Source organism: Pan paniscus, chromosome 7 (genome assembly GCF_029289425.2).
Source record: "Pan paniscus chromosome 7, NHGRI_mPanPan1-v2.0_pri, whole genome shotgun sequence".
NCBI classification, from domain to species: Eukaryota; Metazoa; Chordata; class Mammalia; order Primates; family Hominidae; genus Pan; species Pan paniscus.
Genome location: NC_073256.2, coordinates 116,138,552 through 116,152,495, shown reverse-complemented (window position 1 = coordinate 116,152,495; position 13,944 = coordinate 116,138,552). Strand labels below are relative to the sequence as shown.

The 13,944-nt window shown below is 40.8% G+C and overlaps 1 protein-coding gene across 6 annotated transcripts in view; it reads left to right on the top strand.

The window, feature by feature from the left end:
• Positions 1 to 13,944, top strand: part of STK3 (serine/threonine kinase 3) — a 505,519-nt gene that overhangs the window by 17,712 nt on the left and 473,863 nt on the right. The window lies entirely within an intron of this gene.

Below are 13,944 nucleotides of genomic sequence, written 5' to 3'. Positions count from 1 at the left end.
TCCCTTTTCATAGCTCTTAGGACTTTATTCCTGTAATCACACTTTTGCCCCCCAGTTTAAAAATCTGTTTCTACGAGTGTATTCTGTTTCAGCCTTCCAACATGGTCAGGCCTTGTTTATTAATGAAACTACTCTAGGTTGCAAATTAGTTATTGTTTTGGCAAGACCAGAAACTTTTTCTCTGTTCTTAACATTCCTCATATCTGTTTCTTGAAGTTTTCTCTGGCATTTTGATTCTCCTGTTGCCTCTGTTTCTCTGCCTGCTTTATGTTCGGTTATGAACTGATCTTCACAGTGCATAATTGACAGTGACTTTGCATTTTCTATCTTTTCCTCCTTTATTTATTTATTTTGCATAGTTATTTCCTTGGTGAGTTTATCTACTCTAATGGCTTCAATTTGATTGAAATGACCCACAAATACTTTTGAGACTTGGAATTTTTGTACTCAGTCTTATTCACTATTTCCAGTCTCCTAAATAACATTTGATTACTGGTCGGGTACAGTGGCTCACACCTGTAATCCCAGTACTTTGGGAGCCCAAGGTGGCTGGATCTCTTGAGGCCAGGAGTTTGAGACCAGCCTGGCCAACATGGCGAAACCCCATCCCTACTAAAAATACAAAAAATTAACCGAGCATGGTAGTGTGCTCCTGTAATCCCAGCTCCTCGGGAGGCTGGGGCACGAGAATTGTTTGGACTCGGGAGGCAGATGTTGCAGTGAGCCAAGATCATGCCATTGCACTCCAGCCTGGGCAACAGAGTGAAACTCTGTCTCCAAAACAAAACAGAAACCCCCGAAACCAAAAACCCAAATATTTGATTACTGTCTCCTTAAAGGCATTATGTTCAGAACTGAATCCTCACCTTCTACCTAATCTTTTTTTTTTTTTTTTTTTTGAGACGGACTGTCGCTCGTCGCCCAGGCTGGAGTGCAGTGGCACGATCTTGGCTCACTGCAAGCTCTACCTCCTGGGTTCGCGGCATTTTCCTGCCTCAGCCTCCCAAGTGGCTGGGACTACAGGTGCCCGCCACCACACCTGGCTAATTTTTTGTATTTCTAGTAGAGACGGGGTTTCACTGTGTTAGCCAGGATGGTTTCGATCTCCTGACCTTGTGATCCGCCTGCCTTGGCCTCCCAAAGTGTTGGGATTACAGGCGTGAGCCACCGTGCTCAGCCCACCTAATCTTACCGTGTTCAGCCCACCTAATCTTTACTAATTGGCATTGTCACTTTTTCCAGTTCACATTTGGTGTGTGATTCTTTCCTCTGCTTGGTTTCCTATATTATTTACTGTTACTTAGGTCTTTTAAGACTCAAGGTAGAGAAGTACATAGATTATCTTCAGTAATAGAAGTTTATTGTGAGGATACTTGGGAAATGTGCATGGGGTAGCATGCTCCCTCTGAGCTCCAGTGTTTTCTAATACTGGGTTGTGTAACAGGCTCCATTAACACAGGGACTAACAGCTTAGAGTCACTTGGAATAATGACTTGAGCTCCAGTGACTTTTGTCTTTGTTCAGTTAGCATGTATACTTTGCTGAAATCTAAGATTAATTGGGTCATTTTGCAACCATAAAATTTGGAATATCCCCATTGGCCATTTCAGCCCTGGTAGGGATGCTTTTGGCCTTTGCATCGACTTCTAGCCATATATGTGTATTTTTTATTGCTGTGGTAGCAAAACTGATTTAAGTTGAAGCAGGTCATGGTTAGCCATAAGCGTTTATATAGGAAGATAGATTTTTTTTTTCCCATAAAGGCATGTTTTAAGTCACAGACATTTTGAGGTTCCTTTAGGTCTCCAGGAGTTAGCAAATTTGTTTTCATTTGTTTATTCATTTATTTATTAGATATGTTATTTAAACAGTAGTGTGTGAGGTTCTGTGGTAGGTATTTAGTGGAAATAGGCTGGATAAGACATGATCCATATCTTTATGGAATTCATATTCTAGCTCTAGTGATATTCTCATACAGTACATAATAATGAAAGGAATAATGAATCACTGTACTAAGTACTACAATAGAGGCAGGTGCTAAGTGCTGTGGGACCATAGTAGACAGTGGAACTAGTTCTTTGTGTATGTGTGTGTGCTTGTGTGGATAGGTGGGGACAGTGGTAGAAGTGAGGAGGTGATTTCTTTAAACTTCCCAGAGAAAATTTTTGATTGTGTCTTTAAGGAGGTGGTTAATTTTGACAGGCAGAGAGAAGGGGAAGATCATGTTGTAAGAGAAAATGGTGATATAGAGGTAGAGCCTGTATTATCTCATCATGAAGAGATAGCTGCCAGTCCCTTCTCAAATCAGTTATGAAGGTCTCCTGCATTATCTTCATTCGTTCATTTTCCAACACAAAATTTGAATGCCTTTCCCATTCCTGTGTTCTACTGTCTATTTCTTATGTAACATACAAGTGACTGCACACTATCTGCTTTTTATATTACAGTTATTATTATTATTATTTTTTGGAGATGGAGTTTTGCTCTTGTCACCCAGGCTAGAGTGCAGTGGCATGATCTTGGCTCACTGCAACTCTGCCTCCTGGGTTCAAGCAATTCTCCTGCCTTAGCCTCCCGAGTAGCTGGGATTACAGGCACCCGCCACCATGCCTGGCTAATTTTTGTATTTTTAGTGGAGACGGGGTTTCACCATGTTGGCCAGGCTGGAACTCCTGACCTCAAGTGATCTGCCTGCCTCGGCCTCCCAAGGTGCTGGGATTACAGGCGTGAGCCACCGCGCCCGGCCTATATTACAGTTATTGTGGGAGTTTTAAAATGTTATGTGAGAATTCAGGACCTTTAAGAAGTAGTTCACTCTGGCTAGGCTGTAGGAAACAGAAATGAGATGACTGAGAAGGTCTTAGTTTCCGCAGTTAGTTATGATTTTTGTTTTGCATGTAGTGAGAAATGATTCTGCTTTTGAAATATCTCTTGAATTATTTCCCATCATTCTCGCTATTTTTAGCTCAGATCTTTATCACCAGATTTTTGCAAGAAACAAAACTACCCCCTAGTTTTGCACATTTCCAGTTCTCTTATAAAATTTGGCTTATAGGACATTTAGAAGATTAGGAAGAAGTCCCTGGAGGAAGAGTATCTTGGTTCATCTTATACGGTCAGCAGTGTTCCGCCATTAGCATAACCACCATAATTTAGCACTTCAGAATTTTATTCTCTGATTCTCTCATACCACATTTTCCTAATAACATAAATGAAATTGCTATTGACCTAGACCAACTATTATGTAATATGGCATAGTGATTTGGAATTTAGGAAGCATAAAACAAGCTAAAAGTTCATCTGTTTAATATTTCTTGAGTGCATACATTGTATAGCACTGGGAGAAGAGAAACTACTGAATCCTGTGCTCTAGAGGCTCGTAGGTTAATGGTTGTAATAGTGTATTTCAAAGTGGAGATAACTAGTTGAGTTGAAGATAAGAAATTCCTGGGAAGACTTCCAAAAGGATATCTACCTTAAAAAAGGTGACTATTGTGTTATACTTGATAGTAACTGATGGAACTGATAGAGTCCACTTTGGTGTTTACTAGCATCCTAATAATGAGAGACACTATATTGTATCTGGGACAGGGTTTATTTGGTTTGATTCTGTTTTGCCATTTATTACTCAAGTGACTGAGGAAGTCATTTAAGTCTTAACGTTTTCTTATCTAAAAACTGAGAATATCGTAGTAACTACCAAAAAATTGTTATAGGGATTAAATAAGAAAATGCTTGTTTGGCCAGGTGTGGTGGCTCACACCTGTAATCCGAGCACTTTGGGAGGCCGAAGTGGGCAGATCACTTGAGGCCAGGAGTTCAAGACTAGCCTGACCAAAATGTTGAAACCCCATCTCTACTAAAAATACAAAAATTAGCCAGGCGTGGTGGTGTACACCTGTAATCCCAGCTACTTGGGAGGCTGAGTTGGGAGGATTGCTTAAACCTGGGAGGCGAGGGTTGCAGAGAGCCAAGATTGCACCACTGCACTCCAGCCTAGGCAACAGAGTGAGACTCTGCCTCAAAAAAAAAGAAAGAAAATGCTTGTTAAGTGTCAGCACAATGCCAAAAAAAGAACCTAATAAATGTCAGCTACCTTTATTATTATGTTTCATTTAGCTTTTATTCATCTATCTTTCCCACTAGATTGGGAGCCTCTTGGTTATCAAGGGCTACAACTTAATTTTCTTTGGATTACCCTAGCAGGTAACTTATTGTCTACAAATTCAGTAAGTGTATATTGAATGAATATAATGGACTAATTTTTTAAAACTGATTTTATAATTTTTTGTACCCGTTTTAAAGATTCATTTTAGAAGTATTAGCTTTCCTAAAGATAGTAAGGTTATGTTATTGCTCAGCAGCAGAATTCACTCACAGGGATAAGACTGATTAACAGGTTATTGTTTTTACTATTTCTTTTCTTTTTTTCATTTTTTTTTTTTTGAAACAGAGTCTCGCTCTGTTGCCCAGGCTGGAGTGCAGTGGCGCGATCTTGGCTCACCGCAAGCTCCACCTCCTGGGTTCATGTCATTCTCCTACCTTAGCCTCCCGAGTAGCTGGGACGACAGGCGTCCCCTACCATGCCCGGCTAATTTTTTGTATTTTTAGTAGAGACGGGGTTTCACCATGTTAGCTAGGATGCTGGTCTCCATCTCCTGACCTCGTGATCTGCCTGCTTTGGCCTCCCAAAGTGCTGGGATTACAGGCGTGAGCCACCACGCCTGGCCTGTTTTTACTATTTCTGATTGCCGTGGCCAGTTTATTCAAAGTATAGAAGAGGCCTTTCTTTTTTCAGTGTATAAGATGATTTTATTGAATGCATTTCATGAAGTAATTATTGAATCAGGCAAATAAATTTTAATTTTGTTATGTGAGATACAATTTTAAAGGTTTTCCCCCAATAACAGAAAAAACTGAATGTTTATTTGAGAAACCGTATGAAACAAAAGCATAGAGAGAATCATACCCCAAGGGAAACCCTGTTGTCTGGAATTCTAAAACCTTTACCTGCAACAAGTATGTATTGTTCTTATTATGTTCCAGGTACAGTTTTTTGTGCTGGGGATAAAGCAGTGAATGAAACAAAGTCTGTCAGTATTTGGCAGAAATACACACATATGCAAACACGCACATACACACACAGATGCTCACATTTAAAAAATGGTTCACTTCTGTACATATTATTTTGTAACCTGCCTTTTTTTCTCTTAGAAGTATATTGTGAATTCTTTTTATATCAATGAGTTTTCTGCAACATGATTTTTAGTGGCTACTTGGTATCTCATGGAATGAGTGTTCTATAACTAATTAATATTTTATGTTTGGACATTTAATTTCCTTCTAAATTTTGTTACAAATAATTTACAATTAATACCCTTTTTTGTGTCTATTTCTAAGAACAATTTAATTAGATTTAATACCTATTGTTTACTCTTTAAAAATCTTTTTATTAGGGAGAACTTTAAACATAGTTTAGCAAAGTAGAGAAAGTGAACCTATATGTATTCATCATTCATCACCCAGTTTCAACAATTATTAATTCCTTGGCCAATCTTACATAATATATTCCCCTATATATACTGCATCCTTTATTATTTTGAAGTTAATCGCAGATATGTTCTTAACTTGTAGCATGCATCTCTAAATGATAAGAATATTAAATAATTTATCACCATATTAGCATTATCTGTGGTATAATTTGAAATGTAACTTATTCTTGAAATTATAAAAAATTAGGAAGAATTTGGAGAAAATGGAGACTATTCTATACAGAATCTCCACCTCCCCTCAAGATTTAGAAAACTTTGTATTGAGAGCTAGGAAAAATTTTGACAGAATTAGTTTTTCCTTTTTTATTTTTTTAAGAGACAGGGTCTTGCTCTGTAGTCCAGGCTGGAGTGCAGTGGCACAGTCATAGCTCACTATAACCTCATACTCCTGGGCTCAAGGGATTCTCCTGCCTCAGCCTCCTCAATAGCTAGGACTACAGGCACCCATTACTATGCCTGGCTAATTTTAAAATGTTTTGTATAGACAGGATCTTGCTACATTGCCCAGGCTAGTTTTGAATTCCTGGCCTCAAGCAGTCATTTCACCTTGACCTTCCAAAGTGCTGGAATTGCAGGTATGAGCCACTGTTTCTGGCTGGAAATTCTTACATTGAACAGGAAACAACAAAAATGAGATACAACAAGCTTACTGTTTTAAAGTGCTAGAGAATTTGGATGTCACTGAAAAAAAAAAAGGCATATCCTAATGTGTCTGGAATTGGTGGGTTCTTAGTCTCACTGACTTAAGAATGAAGCTGTGGACCCTTGTGGTGAGTGTTACAGTTCTTAAAGATGGTGTGTCTGGAGTTTGTTCCCTCTGATGTTCGGACACGTTCGGAGTTTCTTCCTTCTGGTGGGTTCGTGGTCTTGCTGGCTTCAGGAGTGAAGCTACAGACCGTCGCGGTGACTGTTACAGCTCTTAAAGCGGCGTGTCTGGAGTTGTTCATTCCTCCCGGTGGGTTCGTGGTCTCGCTGGCCTCAGGAGTGAAGCTGCAGACCTTCGAGGTGAGTGTTACAGCTCATAAAGGCAGTGCAGACCCAAAGAGTGAGCAGCAATAACATTTATTGCAAAGAGCGAAAGAACAAAGCTTTCACAGTGTGGAAAGGGACCGAGCGGGTTACCACTGCTGGCTTGGGCAGCTTGCTTTTATTCCCTTATCTGACCCCACCCACATCCTGCTGATTGGCCCATTTCACAGAGAACTGATTGGTCCATTTTATAGAGAGCTGATTGGTCTGTTTTGACAGGGTGCTGATTGGTGCGTTTACAATCCCTGAGCTAGACACAGAGTGCTGATTGGTGTATTTACAATCCTCTAGCAAGACGTAAAAGTTCTCCAAGTCCCCACTAGATTAACTAGATACAGAGCACTGATTGGTGCATTTACAAACCTTGAGCTAGACACAGGGTGCTAATTGGTGCATTTACAAACCTTTAGCTAGACACAGAGTGCTGGTTGGTGTGTTTACAAACCTTGAGCTAGACACAGAGTGCTGATTGGTGCATATACAATACTTTGGCTAGATATAAAAGTTCTCGAAGTCCCCACCCAATATAGGAACCCAGCTGGCTTCGCCTAGTGAATCCCATGCCAGGGCCACGGGTGGAGCTGCCTGCCAGTCCCGCACTGTGTGCCTGCACTCCTCAGCCCTTGGGCGGTTTATGGGACCGGATGCCGTGGAGCAGGGGCCAGCGCCTGTTGGGGAGGCTCCGGCTGCACGGGAGCCCACCTTGGGGGGGGGGCTCTGGCATGGGGGGCTGCAGGTCCTGAGCCCTGCCCTGTGGGGAGGTGGCTGAGGCTTGGCGAGAATTCGAGCTCAGCGCGGGAGGGCCGGCAGTGCTGGGGTACCCGGTGCCCCTTCCGCAGCTGCTGGCCCGGGTGCTAAGCCCTTCACTGCCCAGGGCTGGCGGCATCAGCTGGCCACTCCGAGTGCGGGGCCCGTCAAGCCCACGCGCACCCGGAACTCGCGCTGGCCTGTGAGTGCCGCGTGCAGTCCTGGTTCCTGCCCACGCCTCTCCCTCCACACCTTCCCGCAAGCAGAGGGAGCCGGCTCCGGCCTTGGCCAGCCCAGAGAGGGGCTCCCACAGTGCAGCGGCGGGCTGAAGGGCTCCTCAAGCGTGGCCAGAGTGGACACCGAGGCCGAGGAGGTGCTGAGAGTGAGTGAGGGCTGCTAGCACGTTGTCACCTCTGAAATCCCCCTCTAAACAGGACATCCCAACTGCTGTTGGGAATTTGGTCGATGACCACTCTAACTACTTCCTGCTGGATAGGGGCTTTGAAGGGGCCCTGCAGTTGTAGTGTCCTCCAGAGGGGAGCTCTCTAGGCCATTGAAAGTGCCAGCGGGTCGGTCCAGGGGTCCTCGGTAGAAGTTGTTAGTTGAACTCATTTGGGGTTCCATTTGTAAGACCATCTGTAGCTTGGTGGCCTCAATTCTAGAGGAAACAAAACAAGGAGGTTAAAAATATAGGGTCTAAAGGCGAGTAGCAGCAAGATGGCTGCCACGGGACCTAGAAAGGGGAGAAGCCATGTTGCCCAACTCCAGAGGTTGGTATAAGAATTTGAAAGGCGTCTGATTTCAGAAGCCTTTTCCTGTAAACGCTGGGTGGCATCTTGTACTATCCCTGGCTGATTAGTGTAAAAACAACACTCTTCCCCTAAGAAGGTGCAGAGTCCTCCTTTCTCAGCAGTGAGGAGGTCTAGGCCTCGGCGGTTTTGGAGAGTCACTGCTGCTAAAGAGTCTATTTGGGATTGTAGAGTAAGGATAGATTTCATTATTTCTTGAAAACTGTCTGAAAAATCCTTTGAGAGTGTGTGGTAGTAGGATAATGAAGTAGATAAACTGGCTCTTCCGGTTCCTGTAGCAGTAGCCATTCCTAACCCTATAAGTAGGGGTATTAGTTGTATGGCTCTGTGCTGATGGACTTGAGCTTTGAGGGGTACTGATAGGGTCTGATTTCCTGGGGCAATGTTAATGTTGGAACTTGGAAAGACTAAGGTGCAGGTGCCGGTCCAGTTAGTGGGGAGGCAGATATAGGTGGACATTCCACATAAGAAGAATATACCTTGGCTGGGTAGACAGAACCTTACCCTGGCTTTTAAAGGAATAGGGTACACTGTTTTTTTCTTTACTATTTCTATCTCCCTTTCTTTTTGACTTCTTCATTGTCTCTCTCTTTCTCTCTGACTCCCTCTTTTTCTCTCTGTCTCTTCGCCTGTGTCTCTCTGACTTTGTCTCTTTCTCTCTTTCCTTTCTGCTTGTCTTTCCCTGCCTCTGCCAGCAGCTTATGCTGCTGTTCTTCCCTCTCCTTCCCCTTTTGATGGCTTTGGCAATGTAAGACTGCCATCACTTTGGGTTTTTGCACTGCGTGTAATACTAATGTTTAAAAATGATTGCTTTTATCTTTGATTCAGTATATTTCCATTGCCAGTATAATAGGAGATTATGCTCTTGCCTACTTAATGAGATAGTCAAATGATAGATGTCTTAAGTCTGTTTGTGCTGCTATAACAAAATGCCATAGACTGGGTAATTTATAAAGAAGAGAAATTTATTTACTCACGGTTCTAAAGACTGGGAAGTCCAAGATCAAGCTGCCAGCAGGTTTGGTTGTCCAATAAGGGCTGCTCTCTGCCTCCAAGATAGTGTCTTGTTGCTATATCCTCTGGTGGTGAGGAATGCTGTGTTTTCACATTGTGAAAGGACAGGGGTGAAATCTCTTTCATTAGGGTCTTAATCCCATTCACAAGGTGAGGAGCCCTTATGACCTAATTACCTCTTAAAGGCCTGATTTTTTTTAAAGGGTCTTGCTCTGTTGCCTAGATTGGAGTGTGGTGGCATGATCATAGCTCACTATAACCTCAAACTTCTGAAAGTACCCCACCTTTTAATACATGACATTGACCGTTTAGATTCAGCACCTGAATTTTGGAGGGGACATATCCAAAACATAGCAATAGGAAAACCAGATTGCATTTGCTAGTTGCTTATTTTAAAAAGATAATTCTAGAGTATGTCTGCCTAAGCATATAAGAAATCCTCTGTTTTAACTTCCAGGAGAGGTACTTTGTGGGTAACTTGTTCTCCACAAAATTCCCGAGCAACTAGAAGAGTACATGCTCTAAAGCCACTCAGTCAAGAATAACGTTTTTGGGGGCCTTTGATTAAAAACATTACCTTTATGATGATATTCTGAGGTGTTAAAATTCACAATATGTCAAAGACAGATGAAACTATGTACATTATATTGTGTTTGCCAAGTCAGGAAAATAGAAAATTGTGTTGTATGTGTATTTTATATTGACATAGAAATATAGAAATATAGAAAATTCTCGTGTTTACTGGATTCATTTGGGGGATCTTTGACTTATTTGTTTAAAGTGAGCCAGATTATGAGCTGCCTTGAAGCAAACTTTTTACTCCTGGAGAATCATGTAGCCATTAGATTACTTGTTTGGTTTAATATTAATGAGATTTGTTAATATAGTGCTGCCTCTATTGCTGTATCATGTGGATGGCTTCATCTTGAGCTTAGCCATGAAGGTGAAGTCTCTTTGATTTCTAAGGCACAATTGTCAATTTTTAAAAAAGATTGCTTCTCTTTCTATAGGAATATGCTCTTTAATCGTTCACAAAATGTTTCTACTTTATTCCTCTCCCTGCTCATTAGTTCCCCTCCCTCTTTTAAAATTTCTTTCTCTGCTCGGTCTGTTTCATCAACCATTCTTTTGCTAATATCTTTAACTCCCTTATATCATTGTTGTTCTGTGGCATCTGCCTGGAAAATGCTAACTCTGGACAAATTCTACTGTCCAGAGTTCTGAGCAGCATTGAAGAAAATACACAAACTCTAAGATTGCCAGCTTGTCAATTTCTACTAGAAAAACCGGCTGAAGTTTTAAAAGATAGGATCATTAATATTTTTATATAATAAAGTTCATGTTCTCTAAGTGTGCAGTTTGATGAGTTTTGACAAAGTGTGTATAATCCTGTAACTCACCCAAATCAAGATTTAGAACATTTCTACCACCTCGAAAAGTTGTGTTGTGTTCCTTTGCAGTTATCTTACTTTCTCTCAGTTTTGGCATGCACCTTTCAAAGTGATGTGTAATGACATACCAGAAAGGCTTCTGGGATTTTGATTCTGATTGCCTTGATCTAAGCTCAAATTGGGGAGGATTGAGTTTAAAAATATTGTCTTCCAATCCTTGCACATGATATACTTGTCCTAAGGGAGAGAGAGAGAAGGAAAAGCCATCTGCTGGTGGGGGAAGGATAGGAATATTTTTCATTCTGACTCCAGGCAAAAAATCATGTTTCTGATGGGCAAGTAGAAGCAAAAGCTGTCTGCCCTTCAGGTGGGCCAAGAAACCACCCGCTAGCAGCAATTGCTGATATAGAAGCTTCAATAAGTTATCAGAAGATCTAGTTAAGGTAATCGATGAGTGTAGCGGCTGTAAACAACAGAGTTTCAATGTAGATGAAACAGCTTTCTACTGGAAGATGGTGTCATCTAGGACTGTCATAGCTAGGGAAAAGATGTCAGTGGCTGGCTTCAAAACTTCAAAGTACAGGCTGACTTTCTTGTTAGGGACTGGTGAGGTTGGTGACTTTAAGTTGAAGCCAGTGCTCACTATCAGTCCAGAAATCCGAGGCCTGACTTTTTAATAATTGTCATTCTGACTGGTACAAATGGTATATTATTGTGGTTTTGATTTGCATTTCTCTTATGATTAGTCATGTTGAGCATTTTTTCATATGTTTGGCTACTTGTATGTCTTCTTTTGATGAAAGTTTGTTCATGTCTTTTGCCGATTTTTAAAATGGGATTATTTGCTTTTTACTTTTTGAATTAAGTTTCTTACAGATTCTAGATATTAGACCTTTGACGGCTGCATAGTTTGCAAATATTTTCTCCTATTCTGTAGATTGTCTGTTTACTCTGTTGAGAGTTTCTTTTGCTGCACAAAAGCAGCTCTTTAGGTTAATTAAGTCCCACTTGTCAGTTTTTTGGTTGCAATTGCTTTTAGTCATAAATTCTTTCCCAAGGCTGATGTCCAGAATGGTGTTTCCTCTTTTTTCTTCTGGGATTCCTACAGTTTGAGGTCTTCTATTTAAATCTTTAATCTATCTTGAGTTAGGGGTCCAGTTTCATTCTTTTGCGTATGGCTAGTCAGCTATCCCAGCACCATTTATTGAATTAAGGAGTCCTTTCCCTATCGCTTTTGTCAATTTTGTTGAAGATCAGATGGCTGTAGGTGTGCAGCTTTATTTCTGGGTTCTCTTTTCAGTTCCATTGGTCTATGTGTCTGTTTTGGTACCAGTACCATGATTTTTTGGTTAAAGTAGCCTTATAGTATAGTTTGAAGTTGGGTAATGTGATATCTCTGACTTTGTCCTTTTTACTTACAATTGCCTTGGCTATTCAGGCCCTTTTTTGGTTCCATATGAATTTTAGAATAGTTTTTTTCTAGTTTTGTCCAAAATGATGTTGGTAGCTTGATAGGAATAGTGTTGAATCTGTGTATTCCTTTGGGCCATGTGGCCATTTTAATGATGTTGATTTTTCCACTTCATGAACATGAAATGTTTTTTATTTTTAATGATATTGATTTTTCCACTTCATGAACATGAAATGTTTTTCCATTTGTTTGTGTCATCTCTGATTTCTTTCAGCAGTGTTTTATAGTTCTCCTTGTAGAGATCCTTCATCCCCTTGGTTAGATGTATTCCTAGGTATTGTATTGTATTGTATTGTATTGTATTGTATTGTATTTTGTGACCATTGTAAATGGGATTGTGTTCTTGACTTGGCTCTCAGCTGGAACGTTACTGGTGTATAGAAATGCTACTGGTTTTTGTTCATTTTGTATCCTGAAACGTTACTCAAGTAGTTTGTCAGTTCCAGGAGCCTTTGGTGGAGCCTTTCAGGTTTTCTAGGTATAGAACCATATTTTCCGTGAAGAGATATTGTTTGCCTTCTCCTTTTTCTATTTGGATGCCTTTTATTTCTTTCTTTTGCCTTATTGTTCTGGCAAGGACTTCCAGTACTGTGTTCAATAGGGGTGCTAAGAGTGGGCATCCTTGTCTTATTCCAGTTCTCAAGGGGAATGCTTCCATTTTTTGCTTATTCAGTATGATGTTGGCTGTGGAGTTGTCATAGATGGCTCTTACTGTTTTGAGGTATGTTCCTTTGATGTCTAGTTTGTTCAAGAGGTTTTTTTTTTTTTTTTTAATCATGAAGGGATGTTGGATTTTATTGAAAGCTTTTTCCATGTCTGTTGGGATGGTCATATGAGTTTTATTTTAAATTCTGTTTATGTGGTGGATCACATTTATTGATTTGCATATGTTGAACCAACCTTGCATCCCAGGAATGAAACTTACTTGACCACAGTGAATTAAGTTTTTGATGTGCTGCTGGATTTGATGTACTAGTATGTGTGTGTGTATATATATATATATATATATATTTTTTTTTTTTTTTTTGCGACGGAGTTTTGCTCTTGTCTGGCTCTTGTTGCGCAGGCTGGAGTGCAATGGTGCGATCTCGTCTCACAGCAACCCCTGCCTCCCCGGTTCAAGCCATTCTCCTGCCTCAAGCCTCCGGAGTAGCTGGGATTACAGGCATGCACCACCACGCCTGGCTAACTTGTGTTTTTTAGTAGAGACGGGGTTTCTCCATGTTGGTTAGGCTTGTCTCGAACTCCGGACCTCAGGTGATCCACCCGCCTTGGCCTCCCAAAGTGCTGGGATTACAGGCGTGAGCCACCGCACCCGACCTTGGTTTACTAGTTATTTTACTGAGGATTTTTGTGTCTATGTTCATCAGGGATATTGGTTTGTAGTTTTCTTTTTTCTTTGTGTCTTTGCCAGGTTTTTGTATCAGGGTGATGCATCCTTCGAATGAGTTGCAGTGAGTTCCTCCTTGATTTTTGGAATAGTTTCAGAAGGATTGATACCAGCCCTTCTTTGTACATCTGATAGAATTCGGCTGTAAATCCATGTGGTCCAGGGATATTTTTGGTTGATAAGTTTTTAATTATTGATTCAATTTCAGAATTCAATACTGATGTCTGCTCAGGGTTTCTATTTCTTCCTGATTCAATCTTGGGAGATTGTGGGTTTCCAAGAATTTATCCATTTTCTCTAGGTTTTCTAGTTTGCGTAAATAGGAGTGTTCATAATCGTCCCTAAGGAACTTTTGTATTTTTGTGGCATTGGTTGCGTGTCACCTTTGTCATTTTGATTGTGCTTATTTGGATCTTCTCTCTCTTTTTTCTTTTGTTAATCTAGCTTGCAGTCTGTCGGTCTTGTTTTTCCTCTTAGAAAACCAACTTTTTGTTTCATCGATCCTTTGTATTTTTGGTCTTAATTTGATTTAGTTCTTTGC